Raw genomic sequence first — 21510 nt, forward strand, 5'->3', positions numbered from 1 at the left:
TCAGTCGTGTGACACACGACCAGGCGACAAGGTCGTATATCATCTGAGGATTTCAAAGGGTACAAATCAATGAGTTACATTGCCTGGCACACGGGCGTGTGACACGACCGTGTGACCCTACTCTAATAGTTATACGGGTGAGGACATAGGCTTGGACACGACCGTGTGTCCCTTGCTCGAAACTTACACAACCATGGAGGTTCCATAAGGCCTAGCAACACAGCTATGTGACCCATGTTTCCAATTTTTGCATGTTTTTCCTAAACTTCCTGTTTTGTTTCAAATTAGTTCTAAATTGCTCCCAAGTTATTTTTAGAGTCTTGAGGGCTCGATTTAGGGAAAAAATGTATGTGATTGAATGGTTAATCATATATCTAAGTAATTGAATGATATGATGCTCCATGATTTCTGATTTATCGGGTAATACTCTGTAATCCTAATTCGGCGATGGATACATTCTAGACAGACATATACAACCATACTTCAACCTCAAAGTACTGTAGTCACATACATATCATTTTCATACAATACTTTTCAGGGTTTCAGATTCATAGTTTGATAATTTTCTTACAGATGTGCTTCGGAATAAATGGTATACATTGGAAACATGAAAATGTACACACTTTTTCATGCCCTTTTTAACTCAGATTCATGCAATTTCGATAAAATTCTTGTTGAAAAATATATAATTATTATAAAATAATTATTTTTACTTAAATTATTAAAATATTTAATTTTAATTAATTTTATAATTAATTTTTATTATTTTCGATAGATTTGCACAAAAGGCGAAAAACGGCTCAGCAGACACTACTAAAAGCGCAAAGCCAAGAAGCAATTTTGAAGCATCAAGGCGAATTATTTTTTTAGCCTAAGATGGTCCAAATTATGTGTATTAATTCATAATATAATTAATTTTAATTTTAATACAATTTAATCTGGGTTAAATAAATTATTTTTAATTAATTATGAAAAGTGGCCCCCCTGTTGAGCTGAACCAAGAAAATCGATCCAGCCGAGCATTGGGCAGCCCAAAACTGTCCCACATGTTGACCCAATCAGCTTGTTTGACTGATTATTTGGCTTGCAAAATAGCCATTGAAGAAACTTTCAAACTGCATTCAAACCCCTCTACTATTTATGCCTTTCTAGATTTGCCCTTACCTTAAAATAGCAAGTTTGAAACCTTAAAACTTGCCACATGTGTGGCCATCCATGGGGGGACTCTATGGCTGCTGATTTTTGCTAATTTTATCAGCCATATCAACTTATAAATACCCCCCTTTTCTGCTCACTTCAAACACATCTCAAACCCATTCATTTCTTCACTTTTTTCCCTTCCATTGTTCTTCATTTTCTTCCCCTATTCCTTTTCCGATTTCACCTCTTGAAAAAGTGTCATTCATCCACCATTTGGAGCAGCATTCAAGTGTTGGTGGAAGCCTCGGTTCAACAAGAAAAAGCGGAGAAGGAGGAGCGGAGCAAACTAGTCAAGCCTCGGAGAAACACTGGATTTGATTCTTGTTCCTTATCCTTTTAATTTTATTGTTGTTGTTATGAACACGTCTATGAATATTTGTGATGTAGATATGTTTAATTTAATTAATATGGCTTAAATTTAATTTATGTTATTTTGATTACATTTTGTCTACTTAATTTATTAAAATTGTGTTTATGTTGTTATAGACCTCGATAAGATGTTTGATTAAGTAAAACCATGACTAAGTTATTCTTGCATTACAATTGTAAGGTAACTAATGAATTAGTTATTTAAACAGATTGAAATTGTAATAATTGACACGATAATTAATCAATGCATGTTTAATCATCTAAGGTAGCTGAGGGTTAAATTAGCAACGGTATCTAATGATACATTAGCCTTGCATAACTTGAAAGATTATTGTGATTAAACTGTTTCATGGTAGAAATACATTGTTACCTCACATAATCTTTTATGTGCATATGAGATTGAATTAATTGTTTGAATTGGCATAGAGATATGTACAAGAGATTATTTTAATTTCATAGGTATGTATGTTCATTAACACATTTGCTTATTAAAATTTGTTTAATCAGTTGAATTGACATAGAAATATAGTCAACAGATAAATGGATTTTGGTAGGTAAGTATGTTCATAAGTTAGAAAATTATCGAGTTGCTGTGAATTTATTCATAACAACATGAACATTCGTGTAATAATTCTAGGTTAAGAAATGTAATTAATCTAATACAAATATGTCATCTTGATCAAAATCAACTTTTCAAATCGTGCATTGGAACTTTTATTTCATTTTTTTTTATTTTACTTTGTTAAAATCCTAGTTTTTAATCACCTCTTCAAATCAAAATATTTTTCTTCACCAAAGTGTTTTTAAAATTGCATTCATAAATAATTATTTTCGTAGTCAATGTGGGTACAATAACTCGACATTTACTTGTCACTTTATTACTTGTTGCAATTGTGTACACTTGCACATTTCCGTCGTTCCATACATGCATGAGTCAGCATAGGAACTCACTTGATTCTCACCTACTATAGTTCAAAGCTCTAGATCCAAATATCCATAACAAACCAACAACAACCACAACTTAGAAACATAATTTCACCATTAATATTCTTGTACATACAGATTACTTATCATTTCAATTATTGACAATGCCATGTAGAACCTTTATACTTACAGTCTCACTGTCCAATTACCAAATACTGATTTGCTCATTCAATACTTAACATGCAGAGCTGAAATACTTACCTTGATACGAAGTAACTACTGATCATAAAAGAACCATTGCCTCTAGATCATCGATGTAGGATACATTCAAAATTAAGGAAGATTTAAGTAAATACCACTTAAGGAAGAGGAAGAAGAAAGAATAACCTCCTCGAAACTCATCTCTCACATATGTATAACTTAACTTACATAGTGGAATTTAACAAGTGTCAAGTGTTTCAGAGCTTGCCTTCTTACTAGCCTACAGTTTTTGAGAGAATTATTAATAAATACCTTGAAATAGCAATTATCCAGCTTGGGAATCTCGTTGATTTCTAACAAAGTTACTAAAAATCTAACTAGCACAGTATTCCAGACACATCGGACGTACAACACCTTTGGTGAATACTCATTTCATACTTACCCCTTAATCTCTTAACACGAACTTCTCATTAATATAGCATAATATCATGAAGTCTAGTTCTTACTTTCTTAAGTGGCTGATACTATATGCCCACACATATATGCCAAAACAATCATTTTGGCAGTTAACACTATGCCAGACCAACTATTTACAGCTTTACACCAAAACCTTTTACTCACCAAATCTTGGACGTTACAAGAAACTATTCTGAAAGGGTCCAATAACACGTTCCAAAATAGGACGTAGTTTGTTAACCAACACCTTGGAATGTACTTATAAGAACTATTAAACAAATTGATAGGGCAGAACAAAGTCATGTTATCAGCATTTGTAACCTTTTCCTAAGGACAATAAATACCTTTAAAATATTCTCATCGAACTTCCCTATAAAAAAGGCCTCTTGCACATGTTGAAAGAGAGTATCTTTAACGATATCCCATTGTCGCTGGAAAGAGAATTGTTATTTACCATCCAATCTTAGGGCATTAAGGGCTTTCATAAAAAACAACATCGATTTAACTTCCACCATACTAGCTTCTACGGTCAAATTCTCATACTCTTCGGCAGTAAATTTGTGACAATAAAAGAAATAATTATCAGACAGAGAACTCATCCTTACGTTCCTAAGGAGGTGTTTAAAGAAATCAACAATGTGCTCATGATGGTTTTGGTATTGGACACCCATTGGCCCTCAATCATGAAACATCTTATTCGACTTTGATTTCGGCAGATGATGGTAGACAAATGGAAGAACTTGGTATTCCTTTCACCATGAACTATCCAATCAAGGTTGGATTTTTGGAACGATAATAATTCTTCTTAAATTAATACTTGTTAATACTTATTATTCAGTCTTTTTTCTAACTCTTGAAGATCAGGAGAATACAAATAAAATGAAGAATTCTAAATACCATTCAAATGTTTAATTAAAGTCTTCTTTCTTTGAAGAATATTCCTAAAACTAGTCTCTTTCCATTCTTTAATTATCTTTGTAGCACCCTCAATAGCTTCCATCATCGAACCAGCATTTCTTCGCCACCCTTGATCAATTAGGAATTCATCATGAGTTAACCATGCAACTTCAAATCTAAAAGGTCATTTATCTTTTCGTGGAATGCCCCCTGCATCAGTATTGGAAAATATCGGATGATGGTCAGAAAATAATCACGGAAGATTAAAAACATATAACTCAAGAAAAAATTGAGTTGCAATGGTATTAGTAAGAACCCTATCAAGGTGTTCTTCCAAAATAACTCCCCAGTGTAACTTATAAGCTCACGTAAACTTTGAACCGAAAAAAACCAGCATCTAGAAGGTTACATTCACACCACCGATCTCTAAATTGCAACATACGCTCAAAATAATCATCTGACCCTCCACAACGTTCATCTGATGAAGAAAAATCATTGAAATCACCGAAACCACCCAGCGAATGGAACAAGTGGCTACAAAAGAACGTAAGTGTTCCCAACAGCAGATTTTCTCCACAGAAGAAGGTTGTACATAAGCAAATGATATCACCCTCCTTTACCTCGCAATGAATAACCTAATCCATAGAGTCCTCGACCACTAAATCTAATATATTTTTATACCAAAGAACAATTAATCCACCATGAGAACTTGATGCCGATACTTCAAAGAAGCCATCGAAACCCAACTTCCTTGCTAAGCACGATATCGACAACTATCTTTCATCTCAAGTAAACAGTGAACATCCAGACTTTCTCGAAACACCAAATATTTACAATTCTGTAGAAAGGGACTATTACCCACCCCTCTACAATTCCAAGTTATAGATTTCATTAAACAATAAAATTTGAAGAATCATTCACCCGTAGAACTGGCCTCCTTGCTGTGCTAACAAATCTAACTCACCATATTGTCTTTCTGCCTGTTTAACTTCTATCATAGACATGTCTGGTGGATCACCTATATGTTCAACCACTATTTTTGTCAACCAACATCTGCTTCCATTGGAGTCTCTTCCAACATCGGTTCTTTCCTTGAATGATGACTTTGGAAAGTTGGTTGTCGCAAAATGCTTAGACTCCTTTTAACCCCTTTTATGGTCTTCCTTACTAGTCTTTACAACTTCTTTTCCTTTCCATACAAACGTGGTAGCATGGAAAACTTTTTGCTTCCATTCTTTACCTCTAAATGCCTTACTTGTGTGCTATTAAATCTCCCCAAATCTTTGGGCCTATCATTATTGATTTCAATTTCTATAATTTGTTCTCCAATCCTTCCATATTTAGATTATTAAAAATAGAAAACTTGTTTTCTTGCCTAATCTCTCGACGTAAATCATGAGATTTATTTCCCAAAATTATTTGTTTCCTTTGTGGGCATTTTACAAGCATCCACGGACCAAAATTACCTCATTTTGTCGCCTTGTCCATCTTTTCACTTGTCGCTTTTGTATTTTTTGTTTGTACTACCTCCGATGACTCTTTAAGATTAGTCACCACCTTTTTCAAGACACAAGCCTCTGTAATATGTCCAAAACGACCACAGAAAAAGAAATTATTATGAAGCCCTTCATATTTAATATTGTGAATGAAATTACCAATTCTAATCAATGGAATCAAAGGCTTGGATAGATAAATTTCAATACAAATTCTTGCAAACTTCCCCCTAGTAGTATAAGTCGTATTAGAGTCCAATTTGATAAGTCTACCGACAAGCTTCCATACTTTAACAAGTACTTCATTGAAATATTCCAAAGGTAAACCAGAAAATTGAATCTACACTGTCGTGGATGTGATCATTCCCGTAGTCGGGTTAAAGTTTGGGTTCCATTTTTGTATATCTTCTAGGCTCGAGAATTTAACAACATAAAAACCATGTCCCAAATTAATGCAATCAAACTCCTCATCTAGATTTCACGTAGTTGTTAATTTTTGTATAAGGGCACTGTATCAAATCGACTTCCCTAACAACATAATGATTAGAGCATTTCACCATGGTTTTCGTAGATTCTGTTTCCATTCTCTATCCACTTCCACCTTCGAATACTTGTAAACTCATCAGAGAACTTCTCCGTATTTGAATCTGAGTCATCATCATCATCTTCCACCAAGATGACTCCTAAGAATAAATCATTACATACCAGTGGCTTCAATAGAGATTCCTTATAAGATCGAGATGACAATGTAGAAAAAAGATACGTTGCCTTAATTTTCTTGGTGCTACGTTCCAAGTGATCTTGTTCCTCAATAGAGCGTTCATCCATTTTTTCTATTTGGTTTTAGTGAATTTTGCTCATGAATACCTTTCAGTTAGAAAATGTTTTAAAACCCAGCCATTTAATATTAATCAAAATTTGATGAGTCTTAAAATCTAAGTGTGATAGCCCTAATTTGACCCTAGCGGAAAGTGGTTTCGGGACCACAAAATCGAGTCACAAAAAAATAATAATTAAATGCTATATTCTATGCTTATTATATGTGAAAGTGCATGTGTGAAAATTTCATGCTTTGATTTTTTCATTTGTATGTGAAATTATAAAATAGGACTTATATGAGAAATTTTGAAAATGTGATAGGTTAATTTGTAATGACCAAATATTTTATGGTTTAAAATAGGTGGATTTGCATGTCAAATTTCCCACTTTAATTTGTAGTGGCCGGCGAAAATGATGATGATAAAAAATATATGCATTTTAAATTAGCATTAAATTATTTAATGGCTTTATATTATAAAATAAGATAAATAAAATAACAAAATGAGGAAAAGGACAAAACTTGTTCATCTTTGTTCTTCATAGCTGAAATTAAGAGAAAAAGAGAGGAAAAAGCTCAAGCACATTCGGTCATTTACTTAGCATGATTCAAAGGTATGTTCCATGTATTTTCTTGATATTCTTGCGAAATTAGCATGGTCAAAGCATTGCTTAGTTAACCTATGTTTAAATTTTGAAAATTATTGTGTTGTGAGCATTCGTTCATGAATTGAATTGAAGGATATGGTTGTTGTTTCATGTTCTTTTTATGAGTAATGGTAGATAGGTGAAGTTGAGCTAGACAAATGAGCATATATGTGCATTATGTACTTATATGTGTATTAGGCCAAGGAAGTTTGATATGAAGCTTTGATAGGTTTGAGTGATGAATGACCAAATGAGCTATAGGTTATGTATGGATGAATTTTATGCACATGTGTGAGTGGCATTAGTAGTTAATGGCATTCGGCATTGTTTAATTAAAAATTAGAAATGAATGCTTGAAAGTTAAATAGGTCGCTCTAATGACCAAATATGCTAAAAGCTAATATATGGACTAGTTGATAAATATGTGTTATGGAAATGTGAACAAATATATATTTGATTTAGTATTCGGCTATGGTTAATTGTATAATAAATTGGTGTGGATGTTTTGAATGAGATATACACAATTATAAGTTGAGTTGAGAAATGATTTCTCAAATGTCTAAAATGATATTCGGTTATGGCATGTAAGCATGACTAGTTGGTGTTGAATGTTTTTAATTAGAAGAAGGTTATAAGTTGAGTTTAATGTTAAAAGAAATATTTGAAAAGATGCATAGTACCAAATGTGTTCAAATGTGACTTACAAAGTACATAAATTTGAAAATGAAATGGTGAGAGACTTAAGTGGACAAATGATACGAATGAATTGGTTTTTTAAATGTATATGGTTGTCGTATATATGTGTTTGATTGAGAAGTAAATTTGTTTGATTTATCTCAAGAGCTTAGAGGACCAAAGTTGGATAGGGGAAAGAAGAAAGTAATCGAATAGCCGTTGTAATCGTTCGAAAACATCCGAGTTAAGTTTTAAGTAATCAAAAGTAAATAACAATTGATTATAATTTGATATATTATGTGAATTAGGTATTCCTTGTAAGGTATGGATTTAGCCGAATGTTAAAGATGAAATGATGGTGTATTGTATCATGCTTATATGGTCTAATGGCAAGTATAACATGTTGATAAATATGCAATGTGCTTTTATAATCGAATGATAAGTTTGAAATGAATGTGAGCGAAATGTTATGCATAAGCTATCGAATGCTAAGTGTGAAAATGAGATGAAAGAAAAGTGTTTGAGATGTATAATTATATATGTTCAAATGATGCTAGTACCTAATTGATATGATTATGTTATATGGAACTTGTTATTTGATTATCGTAAGGTACTATTCGGGCCTTCAAGCCTAGCAGGCTATAATGCCGGTGAGTTAATATCGGGCTTTGAGCCTAGCAGGCTATAATACCGGTGAGTTAATATCGGGCTTCGAGCCTAGTAGCAGTAATGCTGGTGAATGAGTTCAGACTTAAAGTCTAGCAGGCTTCGTGCCGGTGATGAATTCGGGTTTTAAACCTAGCAGGCTAATTGCCGGTGATTTGATATAAATCTAAAATTTTGAAACTTCGTAATAAAATGACAATTGAAATCGTATAATACCTTAAGTTGGCCAGGTATGTATCTTGTACTTATATGAGCTTGATTGGGATTGAATCCCAAGTATGTAATATGATGTATATGTGAATAAGTATTAAGACTATATGTATATGATCCTGATACATTCGGCCAAAATGTGAAGTTATGTGAAAATATTTGATTTACTTATGTTATATGAATTCAGATTCAAGTGAAGTTAATATGCTAAATATACATTAAATGTTTGTATATATATTCGGCCAAATGGTAATATACCTAAGAAATGTCACTTGAGAATTTGATTGATCGATTTATAATTGAATTTAATTGTTTGCATTGCTTAAAACTTACTAAGCTTATGGAAGCTTACTCCGTTTGTTATGTTTCTCTGTTTTTTTAGATCGTTGACTCCAGCCACTTGCTCGGGGATCGTCAGCAACTCGTAACACTATCTATCGTTTTGGTACTATTATGTTTTGGAATTTGTATGACATGTATAGACTAGACTTATGTGGATGATATTTTGAGATGTTGTATATAAGCCATGTGAATATGGTAACTTTTGAATGTCGGTATAAGTCTGAATTTCGATCTTTGATTTTGTTTGGCTATGCATATAATTGCTAATGAACTTATGTAAATGTGAATGTACAAATGTAGTATTTTGGTTTGGTAACTCTTCATAACCCACTCCGACGACGGATACGGGTTATGGGGGTGTTACACTAAGAAAATTTTTTAAGAAGATATTAATCAAGATTGACTCTTCAAATAAAATTGCAAATCAAAATGAAATCAATTAAAAGTGAGATAAATGGTGGAAAATGTTAGACTTAGTCTTTGGTTTGCATTTAGCAGAAAAGTTTTCCCATAATAAATCATGTCAGCTTATAAAAAAATTTTCATCCAATTTTTCTTACCAGATTAAAGCTACTTTTAAATATATATATATATATATTTGAATTTTTCTATTTTTTATTTTTATTTTTCATTTTTTTTCAAAATTTTAAATATTTTTATTTTTTTTCAAAATTTAGAATTTTTTTATTTTTTTAATTATTTGTTGGCATAACATATAAGATTAAACAGTATCACGTCAACAATATATACCTGTAGATTGCCATGCAAGACACCATGTCATTTGAATGCCACGTCAGTAACTTTCCTATTCAATTCTAGAAGTATGAGAGCTAAATAAAGCAAAAAAGAAGAGAAAATGGATTGAATTGATTTTTTTACAAGGCTAAAAATGTCATTATGCTCTTTTGTTAGAATGAATTTTTAAAAAACATAGTCAACTCTCTCTATATCAACCCCATTTGTCCGCCCAAATTTTACCTGTTATGGAGAAGTGGTTGTTATACACCTATAACCGCAGCTCTTATAAAGAGGTAATTGTTGTAAATTTGCCTATAACGCATATGGTGCATTTCCATCAAATAAAGAAAATGGGAATTACATTAAAAAAAGAAAGTGGGAATAAAATCAACAAAATTAAAGGTGCATGCATTATTGCTTTTATACATCTTTTATTTTACATTCTTTCACATTAGGATTTTTTACCCAAGTAATATAAAATAATTAAATAAATACTGAAATGGGATAAAGGCAATAATATTAACAAATATAGGTAGGAGATATAGTAAAAAAAATGTGTCACCTGACCAATCAGCGGCACCCCTCTCCCCAGCCATCAGTCACATCATGTTTTAAAAAACAATATTTTTTATAGGTGCCGCTTGATCAATCGGCGACACCTAACTAAAATGTGATGACCTAAAATATTTAGGGACCTAATATATAAATTAACTATTTTAATTAAAAAGCTTTAAAGATACTGCCAACCAGTTTGGTGACACCAAACTTCAAAAGGATAAATTGCTTAATAACCCTTAAAAAGTTTCTCTCAAGTAGTTCAATTTTAGTGTGAAGGTTATAATATATAAAACATTACTATAAAAATTAACTTAGTTAAACTAAACAACACTAAAATTGAAGTAGTTGAGAGAAACTTTTTAAACTGAATAATGAGATTACAAAAAAATTATAGAAAATCAAATGAAAGAAAAAAAGAATTAAACCTCATGTCAATAGAGTTAATCAAATAAATAAAAAGCGCCTTATCAACCGAAGTCACACTGTGTTGGAGTCCGAAACTCTTGTTCCCGTTGTAACGGCAAATCGATTTAACTACTTTACATTGATGAAAGGAAAAAAAGTTAGCATTATTATCAGTATTTCAAGAAATTTTTTATTTCAGAAAAAATGAAATTCAGCAAAAAATTGTTATAAAATATTGAATTATAGTCACGAAATTGCCACGATAAAGAAAATCATTGATAGGTGATTATATATACCTCTATTGTTAAAATTGTATGCAGTGAATTTTAAAATCGAAAATTCTTTTTATATATATATTGTAACATTCTTTACTCATTTCCAAAATATAATCAAATTTGGCAACAATTTTATTTAATTGTTTAAATATACTTTACTAAACACAAATTTGGTTATAATATCTTTAACACAACAATAATATTTTTATAATTACTAAAATTATTTAACAATAATATATCGGTTGAGAAAAATCACAGTAATATAAAAGGGAAACTATAAAAATAACCATTCTACTTTAATTAAAATTTTATTTTTACTATTAAACTATAAAATATTACATTTTCATCATTAGCCATATTGAAATGATAACATTTTGATGACACATGTGATTACTACTTTTAATTTCTTAAAAATAAATTAAAATTAAAAATTAAGAAAACTCCCACAAACTTTATAGCTAAAGAAAAATTAAAAGAAATGTAAACGGAGGATGTATTATTCCAAAACTCCTTAAACTCCGGAGTGAATAATTTAAAAATATAAATTTTTTAAAAAATTTACCGGATTAGGTCAGATTTTCAAAAAATTACGGGACTAGTCGATTTTACGAAAATACTTCTAGCTAAAAGCGTTTTTAGCTGATTTGCAAAAAAAAAAGTGCTTCTAGCTGGAAGCATTTTCAGCATATTTGCACGAAAACATTTCTAGCTAGAAGCACTTTTGCCACATAAGCTAAAAACGCTTCTAATTGGAAACGTTTTTCCGTAACGGTCATTCATAACAGTTATTTCTCCAACGCACATTTAATTAGTTGTAGGGACCAACAACTTTGCCCCCCCCCCCAAAAAAAACGATCACAATCATTTTTCTATATAAATACCCCATTTCATTTTTTTTTCAATTCTCTCTCTCTCTCTCTCTCTCACATATATATTAAAATTGTCTTACCATTTTCGTAAATTATTTTTTATTACAATTTATTTCGTGTTTTTCGAAATTAGTAATGAAAAAAATCTTAATTTGTTTTTATGGCAATCACATTTCGGTCAGTCAATTGCAAATGGTAAGAATTTATTATATTTAATGTAATTTTATTTACATATTTTCTTGTTATATATATGATTTTAATATTTTGTATTTTTTTATAAATAGGCGGAAGATCAAATTTTGGAGACGTATATTCGTAATCTACTTGTTCCTCCATCACCTTAATCGAACCCTACTTGAGAGATGCCCGATTTTTGCACATGGCCCTTATAGGTAAGGTGTAACGCCCCGATTTTTTGTCCTAAAAGTATTGGGCCTTGAGTCTAGGTTCAGGTAGAAGATGGCCTGAATAAATTGGATGTTTTGATTATTATTATTATTATTATTATTATGTTTAGTTTAGTAATTAAATAAATTACGAAGGGTTTATGGTGTGGGAAAAAGTCCGGGGCTCGGCCCATAACTTTAGCAAAATTCTTAAATTTTTCCTCTTAAGGAAATCTGGGCATAATGCCTTGAAAATAAGTTGGGCAAAAGCTGGGCATAAAGAACGACTGCACCAGTGGTTAGGCACGCTAGGCAGTAGGAAGGGAAGCTGGGGTTCAATTCCTAATGTGCGCAAATGTTGATTTTTTTTTAACAACCAGGGATTGTCGCAAGGAGGCCTTAATTACCTCGGGAGGAAAGATGACACAATTGAGCAAGTGGCGTGGTGGTAAGGTACGGGTAGTGTAGCTGAAGGGTAGGGGTTTGAGTTTGGTAAGTAGCAATGTTTTTGTTTTATTTTTAAACGAACCGGGACTGCAGCAGATAAGTCTTAAAATTAGTTGTGAGTAGATTATACATTAAAGGAGCTTCAGTGCAGTGGCAAGTAGCGTATGGGGGTGCTTGGAGGTCTTGGTTTCGAGCTGCTGTACGCGCAATGGGCGACCAATTTTGCTGCTCATAGGGGAGAGTAAGAGTTTGACTGAAACTCTCCTAGCAGTGGCTTGAGTCGGTCAAACAGTGGAACTGTTGCTGATGGTGCAAGGAATTTGGATGGGATTTAAATTGGCGGTGGCTGAAATTTAGGAGCAAAACATGGAATTTAAATTTGGGAAGAATTTTTATGCCGAAATGCACTCATTCGGCCATAGCAAATAAGTGTCATTTATTTCTGGCCTTTATGATTCATTTTTCTCTTCTTTCGTTCTCTTGCTCTCTTAGTTCTTCAAGCCGAGGCCATTAACCCATTCCTCTCCTTTCGTTTATCGTCATCTTCCCATCTTCTTTGCTTCACCAATCATAAAGGAAAAACCTCTCCCATTCAATCACCTTAGCCGATCACTCACAAAAGCCGAAACCGCAACTTTTGTTTTCCCCTTGTGCTGATCTCTTTTACTTTTACTCATCTTTTCATTAAAGTTGAATCCCCCAACTGTGTTAGCCTTGTCGACATCTGTTCCCTTTCATCATCGAGCTTCTATTTTTCTTCCTCTCCTGTTTGTTGAAAAGTCGAGGTCACCATACTTTAAGAGGTTGGAAGTCGAACACCTTTAGACCTCTTGGACTCATCCTTTGCTTGTGTTAGGGGTAGGAAAGTATTGGAAACGTTCTTCATCGAATAGATCTCGTGGTAAGTATTCGTAACCCTCTTTCCATTCGTATCTTGTGGTTCTAAAAAAAAAGCCGAAAATCCCTAATCCCTTAGGGAGGCTATCGTTTTGGACTAAAGGGTTTATTGGGTTTATTTATCGTTCTATTATGAGTAAGGTGGAATAAAGGCTGTCGATCAAGGAGCAGTGGGAAGCGAGGACATCGAAATGACTGGATCTAGACTTAGTCAGTTTTTGAGACAAAGACAACTCGTGTGTGGATCTCGCCAACGTATCGTTATAGATCAGGTGTGTAAATGACACCCACTAGTAGACTAGATCGGTAAAAGCTGAAAAGCCAAAATGTTGAAAAGCCGGCATTTCAAGAACTTGCGAGCATGCGGGCGCTCGTGGGATTGTTTGTATTGATAATTTTGGTAACTTCAACGGTAAGATTGCAAAGTGCGTAATTTCGTACACCTCGGTGAATTCGGGCTTCGATGGGCCGAAATTGGGTAATGGGCAACGGGCCCATTTCGGTAAAAATGTCCGGTAAGTATTCTGAAGACACGTTAATAACTGTAATGAGCATAAAACCCTAAAAAGACTGATAAAATTACTGAAACACCTCTGTAAGGTAGAATTACCGTAATACCCCTAAATGGGTAAGTTTACGATTACGCCCCTCGATGGTAAATAACTGTTCTTACGCTATAATTTGACTGTCTTTCTGAAGCATGCCTTGTTAATTATATGTATTCTACATACATGTCATACTGCATGGTTTTGTTATGGAGGAAGAACCCGTTCTGGTGGCTGTGCCACATATTCTGATATAAGCAGCTTTGCTACGGATTATAGTTAGTGCCGCAACTGGTGCTAACACTGTAAGTGTAGGGATGGCGTGGGTGATTTATTCCGCACAGGAAATGTAGGGATGGACGGAGGCAAGTGCAGGGTTGGATGGGGTTATCATGTGTTAATCATATGAGACTGTTTTGTTATGGGCCAACTGTATTAAAATAGGCTCAACTGTGTTAATATGGGCAAGGCCCAATATATCTCGACTTTAATAGGGCTACGGCCTAGATTGATACTGACATGGGCTAGGCCTAGTATACTCTGATATTGTAAGGGGCTATGGGCCAGATTAATATTGATATGGGCTAAGACCCAGTTAACTCTGATTTCTGAATAGGGCTTAGGCCCAGTAAAGCTTGAACTGATTTGGGCTCTGGTTGGGATACTTTACACACTGAGTTTTCCAAACTCACCCCCTTTTTCCCATCTTTGCAGGTGAGCCTTAGATCGGTGGACTTGGAGCTGGAGGGATTTAGAGTGGCCATGTGGATTGTTTAAAATAAGTGTTTATGCCTTCACTTTTATTATAGATTATTTCCTTTATGTTTTCGGGTTTTAATTTGTAATAAGGCCGCTTTAATTATTTTAAATTGTTTTTAGTATGTTTTGTTAGCTTAGATATGATATTGTTTTAATTGTTTGAAATTGAATAGCTCTAGGGCACGTTTTAAAAAGGTTACTTGATTTCAAAATATCGCGATAACAAGGCAAAGCTTCCGCAACGAAAATGTTTTCAAAATTAATAACCTTTTTAAATGGTTTTAAACGAATTGGTTTTCCCTGAACAATCACTCAGTTAAAGTGTGGCAATGGTTGTGTGCATGTCTAGGATTGGATCCGTGGAGAGCTGGGTACTTAAGCAGTCTAATTGACTCACCTTCTTTTTTCTGGCATCCTACCTGGTGCACAGCTTCCATTCACTTTAATCTATAACGAAGATATTCTTTAAACACTAAGAAAGGCTTTAGATAAAACATGACTTTTCTAGTAACGCTTCAATGTGACACGCTGGATTTGGTCGTAACGTCTGGGCCGAGTTTGGGGTGTTACATAAGGGGTGTAAGTTGAACTACCCCTTTTTACGTCCTTAAGCGAACTACCCTTATACATTCCCACTTGTAACAAGATAAAATTCATTGGATAATGTATTAACCATAATAAAATTATTTAAATTTTAAATTATTTTACAAATAAATTATTTCAATAGGTGGGATCATAGGCCGAGTTACGCGGGATTACCAGATGAGTTTCAAGATATAAAGTTTCTATTAGACCAACGATTGGAAATGGAGGTATGTATTTTTTAAATTTGAATTATATAATATTAATGTAGTTGATTTGAAAATTAGTAGTATATATATAACTAAAATTATTATTATATAGTTTGAATGGACGTCATACTCTAATCCAACAATTCAAGAATGCATCCCGTCCGAATTCTTGATGAATCTCAACATCTGGCACGTGAAGGTGCCATTGGTAGTGTATGCTACCATGGAGATGCAGGAGTCAGATATGGTGTTGCGGCAATTCAGATTTAGGCAATCGATTCACTGGTACGTAAGAAATTGAAGATCTGCATCATATTGATTTGTAAGGGAGAATAGATGAGCATTGGCCTAAATTCCACGCGTAATATATCAACATTTGGAACAATAGGTATGATTTTTTACCTACTTGAGAGGCTATTGTTGCTCTGGAATTAGCCTGTAATCCAGAGTACATGCCATGGTTTAGGGTCCATGGCAAGTCATACCTGTTAGCAAAAGAGGTGAGGGGTTGGCAACCGTATATAAGGAAGCCATGACGGTGGCCTAGGCATCCAAGGTCTGGCGAGGTGTGTCCATTGTCAACATCTATGCAAGAATTGATACTGATGGCCGCACCACCCCCTGGTCAGTATGACTCGACTTATTATTGTACTTATACTAACCCTGTCATTTTCACATAAGCACCACATTTTTCATCTTCTACTTCAATGCCAGAGTTTGTTTTCGAATGCCAGAGTTTGTTTCCGAACCCCCGTCCCCGACTTATTACATGTCGATGTCATCAACATTTCATACGACAATGATGCTGATGATGACGTATACGCCTTCTATATTTGGGGCATCGACTGGAGTCCAATCATTATGCTATCGATGTAAGGGACACAATATAGTTTTACCCCTACACCGATGGTATCGCAAACACCTCCAGGATCATTGTTTTACCACGGTGGATCATATTCGCAACCACCTATTCCTAGATCAGAAGATGCATGATCGCAACTGAACAACCGATCACAATCAACTATGAACGAATGTGAAGAAGATGAGAGGCCGAGACCACAACCTATACCAGAGGTTGAACCAAGAAGGAATTCGGCTTGCAACTGTCGACCACCCCGATGCGGCACACATTCTAGTCGAGGATTGGACTGATTTATTTTATTTTATTTTTGTACTTCTCATTTAAATTTTTAAATAAATATGAAATGTTTTTATTGTATCGATGTTGTACATGCTTACGTTTTTAAACAAATATCCTTATGGAACAAAGTTGTATATTTTATTGATTTGTAAGGTATGATAAAAACGGGTGTTGTCAAAAAATGAACTCAAAGATATAACGGAAGGATACCTTAGGTACCAAACTAGGAAGTGATTGATATTTTAGGTACCAATTTTAGACAAAAAATGTTTTAGTACTAAAGTGAGAAAATGGGTATACTTTAAAAGCCAAATCGTAAATTAAGCATAACAAATTTTATATCAAATAAACAAAAATCTTTCTTTCATATAAAAAAGAAAAAGAAAAGAAATTCTATTATAGAATTTAAACAAATTTTTATTGTACATAAACAAATACAATTATTCAACCTGTTAATTTTATTAGCTCTAAGTGGTATAGTCTCCTAAAACGTAATACATTTTTAGTATTTTGTATTTGTGTGAACCGAGTTTATGGATACAGCGTACTGAGTTCTTCTGTTCAACTGAGTTGGTGATGATTATTAGATTAGGAAAAGAAAAAAAAAAAAGAACCTTAAGTTTCTTAACCAAAAGCTTAGCGAGTGAAGGAAAGGGAGCCTACCACCAAATTAAAATATTTTCTTTCACTTTGGTACATGTTTCAATACATTTGAGTGCCTTAGAAATCACATAAAATTTTGTCCATGTTGGTAAAGTGGGCTACAGAAGGGTCTAAGATGCTTCTTTTGGACTTTCTTTTCTTCCGTTCTTAACCCTTTTTTCCCCTAATCATTTATATATAGCTCGAAAAAAGATCAGAATCCTCATGTTTGCATGATTGAAATTTAAGAATAATAGTGGTAAGGTTTATGTGGGGTTCTTGTCCCACATGCGTCATGGGGACTAATTATATAAAGAAGACGCATCCGTGCATTCATATGGTATGCACCTAAATGCATTCTATCAAGTCTAAAAGGGTGTTCCCTAATGGTTTCTTTTGGTATCGAGATTTGAACATTGTAATATAAACCAACTGGACTGGACTTAGAGTCATGTCCCATAAGTTTTGAATCCCTGTTCTCTTGGTTGAAAGTATGAACGATGGTACTCAAGTTATAATCCATGCGTCATGCAACATGAAGCATATCATGTCAATGTTTTATGTTAAGCATACCAGTTGGTTTAATTGTTTGTTGTATTATATTGTCAAAGTGGTTTTACTTATTAATGCACTGACAACAAAGATTTGTTACCAGAACTGGAACACCAAACATAAACAAATCATGCACCAGCTAATGTCTGGTCCCAAATGAATATTTAAAATCCCTCAAATTCCTCACTCGCACTCTCTGATTCTACTGCCTATTAGACAATGAAAGCAACAACATGAGCTGCTTCACCGGTTTACTATTATCAAATTCCCCAATGTCTGCCATTGTCACATCTTTCCTTAAACATACAAGTTGGCAGTCTCCTTACATTACTCAACATGTCTGCTGTTGCAAACCTTCTAAAGCCATGTTTGGAAGTTAAAGGAGAGCTCCAGGTCCCTGTTCATCAACAGATCAAACATGTTAGTTTCTTGTAGGCACAAGTGCTTGCTCATCCTCTTTCTTCTTGCTTTCATCCTTCTCTCTGAAGCATCGAGATCGCCTAAGGTGTACTGGGAACAGATGCTTCCCAAGAAGCTTCCAGCTCCTTCATCATCTCCTTCTAAAGGTACCAACTCTGTAACAATGTCAACATCAAAAGCAGTTAAACCAGATAGGAGTCTCCCTTCATCGGATGGAAAGGTTTAGTTGCCATTAAAGAAGAGCTCAAATTTTACTTGCTGCTAACTGTGTTGTCTACATATTTTGAGACCGCAGCAATAAGAAGACAGAGCACACAGAGTTTTGTATATTAGTCTTGCTGTAATTTCAATCTGTGTGCTCATGAAGAGGATCATATACTTGTGTAGATTTTAAAACTTGTTCATGTGAAGAATCATTATTATCTCTTTAGCATTGATCAGGATAAGTTTGCAGTAAATTAAGCAAATTGATCCACTGGTACATTAATGTTAGATAACTGAGCCTTTTTATGATATTTGTGAGGATAAGTCTCCCCTTACAGCTAATAGTAAAATTTTCCTTGTGTAGTATTAAATTTTTTCTCCAGGAAATTTCTAAGCAGATGAATCTATAGAATTTTCAGACTCATGTCAAAATCAAGAATAGAAATATATATTGGTTTAAAATCAACAATGAAGAAATCCGAAACTTCTCAGCAGATGAATTTATACAAATTTCAGACTCATGCCAAAATCAAGAATAGAATTTTCCTTGTGCAGAATTACTATTTTCTGTAGAATTTCTATGAAATAATTCAGAGAATACCACTAATTCTTCGGTTAAAATAAGTCATAAGTCCCTGTACCTTTAGTAAATTTAGATTTCAACCCTTGTACTTTAGACATTTAGTCCTATACTTGTTAGATTTCAAAATTTAGGTTCGACTATTAACATAGTTAAAATTATTTAGTTAAATTCGCATTCATTACAACGCCATTTTTTTAGTTATATTGCTATCATGTGAGCTCTTTTTTTTTTTAATTTCAAAACATCACACCAACAAGTTTAATAAAAAAAATTGAATAGTGTTTGGACTAAAATTTGAAATCTAAAAAGAAAAAGGACTAAATTATTGAAAATAAAAATATAATAACTAAATTCCAAATTTATAAAAGAAACAATCACCTATGGCATATTTTAACGTAATTTTTCCTATGAAAAGATATACATGATGCTTCCTACATATCATCCATATAAGCAAGTCTTTAACTAAAAATTAACTATATATTGACATATATGCCCTTTAAAATTTTAAAGTTAACAAATTCCTCCTATTTAAATAGGTAATTTCATTGTTTTATTTAAATTTAAATATGTAAATATTTAAAAATATAATTCACACGATATTAATCTAATTTAAAATTAATATAAAATTTAAATATACGATTTGTATTAATTTCTTTAAATTTAAAATTAATTAAACATTTTCTTCATTGTTTTTTAAAGGTAAATTCATTAATTCATTCAATGAATAGAATCATATAATTCAGGAAAAAAATAATAAACACTTGTCGTAGATGGGAAGGGCAAACTCCATCAGCACAACAAAGGCTTTAGTCTCAGCATCAATAGAATATTCTGACACATTGACATTTAACTTTGTCACAACTCAAGCACGACATGTCTAGAGTGATTGCAAGCACTTAACACGATAAGAAAATAAGCCCAGGATGGTCTAAAGTGGTGAGCAAAAATCAACAAAAGATTCGAGCATTCATCAAACTATAGAGGACGACAACAAAACCATCCCTAAAATCACTTGTAAAACTAAAATTACATTCATAAGCAAGATTAAAAACCATGCTACAAAAGCAGCCAAAAACTTCTAAAATTGAACAATTATTAAATAATGAAAAACAAACAAAAAAAATATAAAACTTAAGACAACACAAATTCAAATTGACTCATGAAACCATTTATTATTCTGAAATATTCTCAAAACAAAAATAAATTAAGAAACTAACGAAGAGCCACCCACTTTCCAAAAAAAATATTGGTGGCCGGTGGAGTTTTAGCAAACGACAGGCATCGTCATCTATTCATCATAACTTGTGAAGACAATAAAGAAACCCACAAAATAGATCTACAAACTAAAAAAGAGAGAAGACATGTGGAGTGGATGAGAAGAAAAAAGAAACAAACGGCTTGGAGAAAAAAGAGAAAAATTTTCATTAAACATTTTCTTTTTAAATATGTACTTTTTATTAAATTATTTATACTTAAATGAATTAAATATATAACCAATAAAATTAATATATATAATATAAAAGTACAAGTTTGAATAATACTTTTGAACTGATAAGAATATCCTTTATTTTCAGCATCTTACTAAATTCATATTTAAAAATAATTATAATAATTAATTTAAAATTATTATTTACAAAGTTGAAATAAAATAAAAGTTGTGATAATTACAATTTTCCCGATTGACTCTTAGCTTGATTGACATCAATATTGTTGCCAGTGCATGAGGACGTGGGTTTGAGTGCACTGAAGCTCATTATCCTCTTATTTAAGGGTTGGAGAGGGACTATAGGTAGTTCTAAACATTGTATTGAAGATCATATGTGATAAGAACTTATAATGAGATTAATGTTAAAAAATAATTATTATAATTTAATAGAAGTTGTGATAATTACACATTTAAAATAATTTGAATTTAAACTACAATTATAATTAAAAAAAAGTTGTGTTGATCTTAAAATAGAATTATTAATTGAATAGAACTCTAAGCGAAAAAAGATTGTGATAATTATAATTTACCATTATTAGTTAAAAATTTTTGAGGAAAACAAAAGTTGTGTTAATTTTATTTTTAAAAAAAGTTGTGTTAATTTTATTGATGTAAAATAGAGTTCAAAACATATTATCACTTAATCAATATTAGAGTTTATTATGTTCATTAGTTTTTCTTTTGAATAATGTTATTTTGCATTAATTACATTAAGTAAAACTATATTATATGCTGAATGTTTCATTGATTATTATTTGAAAAATTTTATTATATTATTTGAATTGATAAATTAATATATTTTAATTATATTCAATAATTCAAATAGAAAAATATTATTTTATGCTAATTGTTGCAATTAAAAGTATAATATTTTAAAAAATAATTAAAAATTAAATATGTAACATCACATGCAAT

At 32.6% G+C, this 21510-nt stretch overlaps 1 long non-coding RNA gene across 1 annotated transcript; it reads left to right on the forward strand.

Moving 5' to 3' along the window:
- Positions 1 to 13034: 13034 nt before the first annotated feature.
- On the forward strand, positions 13035 to 14793 carry LOC121210917 (uncharacterized). The gene is made up of 3 exons (XR_005906190.1): positions 13035 to 13476; positions 13614 to 13987; positions 14732 to 14793. It is a non-coding gene; the product is annotated as an uncharacterized lncRNA (long non-coding RNA).
- Positions 14794 to 21510: the final 6717 nt, after the last annotated feature.

Source organism: Gossypium hirsutum, chromosome A02, assembly GCF_007990345.1.
Source record: "Gossypium hirsutum isolate 1008001.06 chromosome A02, Gossypium_hirsutum_v2.1, whole genome shotgun sequence".
Lineage (NCBI taxonomy): Eukaryota > Viridiplantae > Streptophyta > Magnoliopsida > Malvales > Malvaceae > Gossypium > Gossypium hirsutum.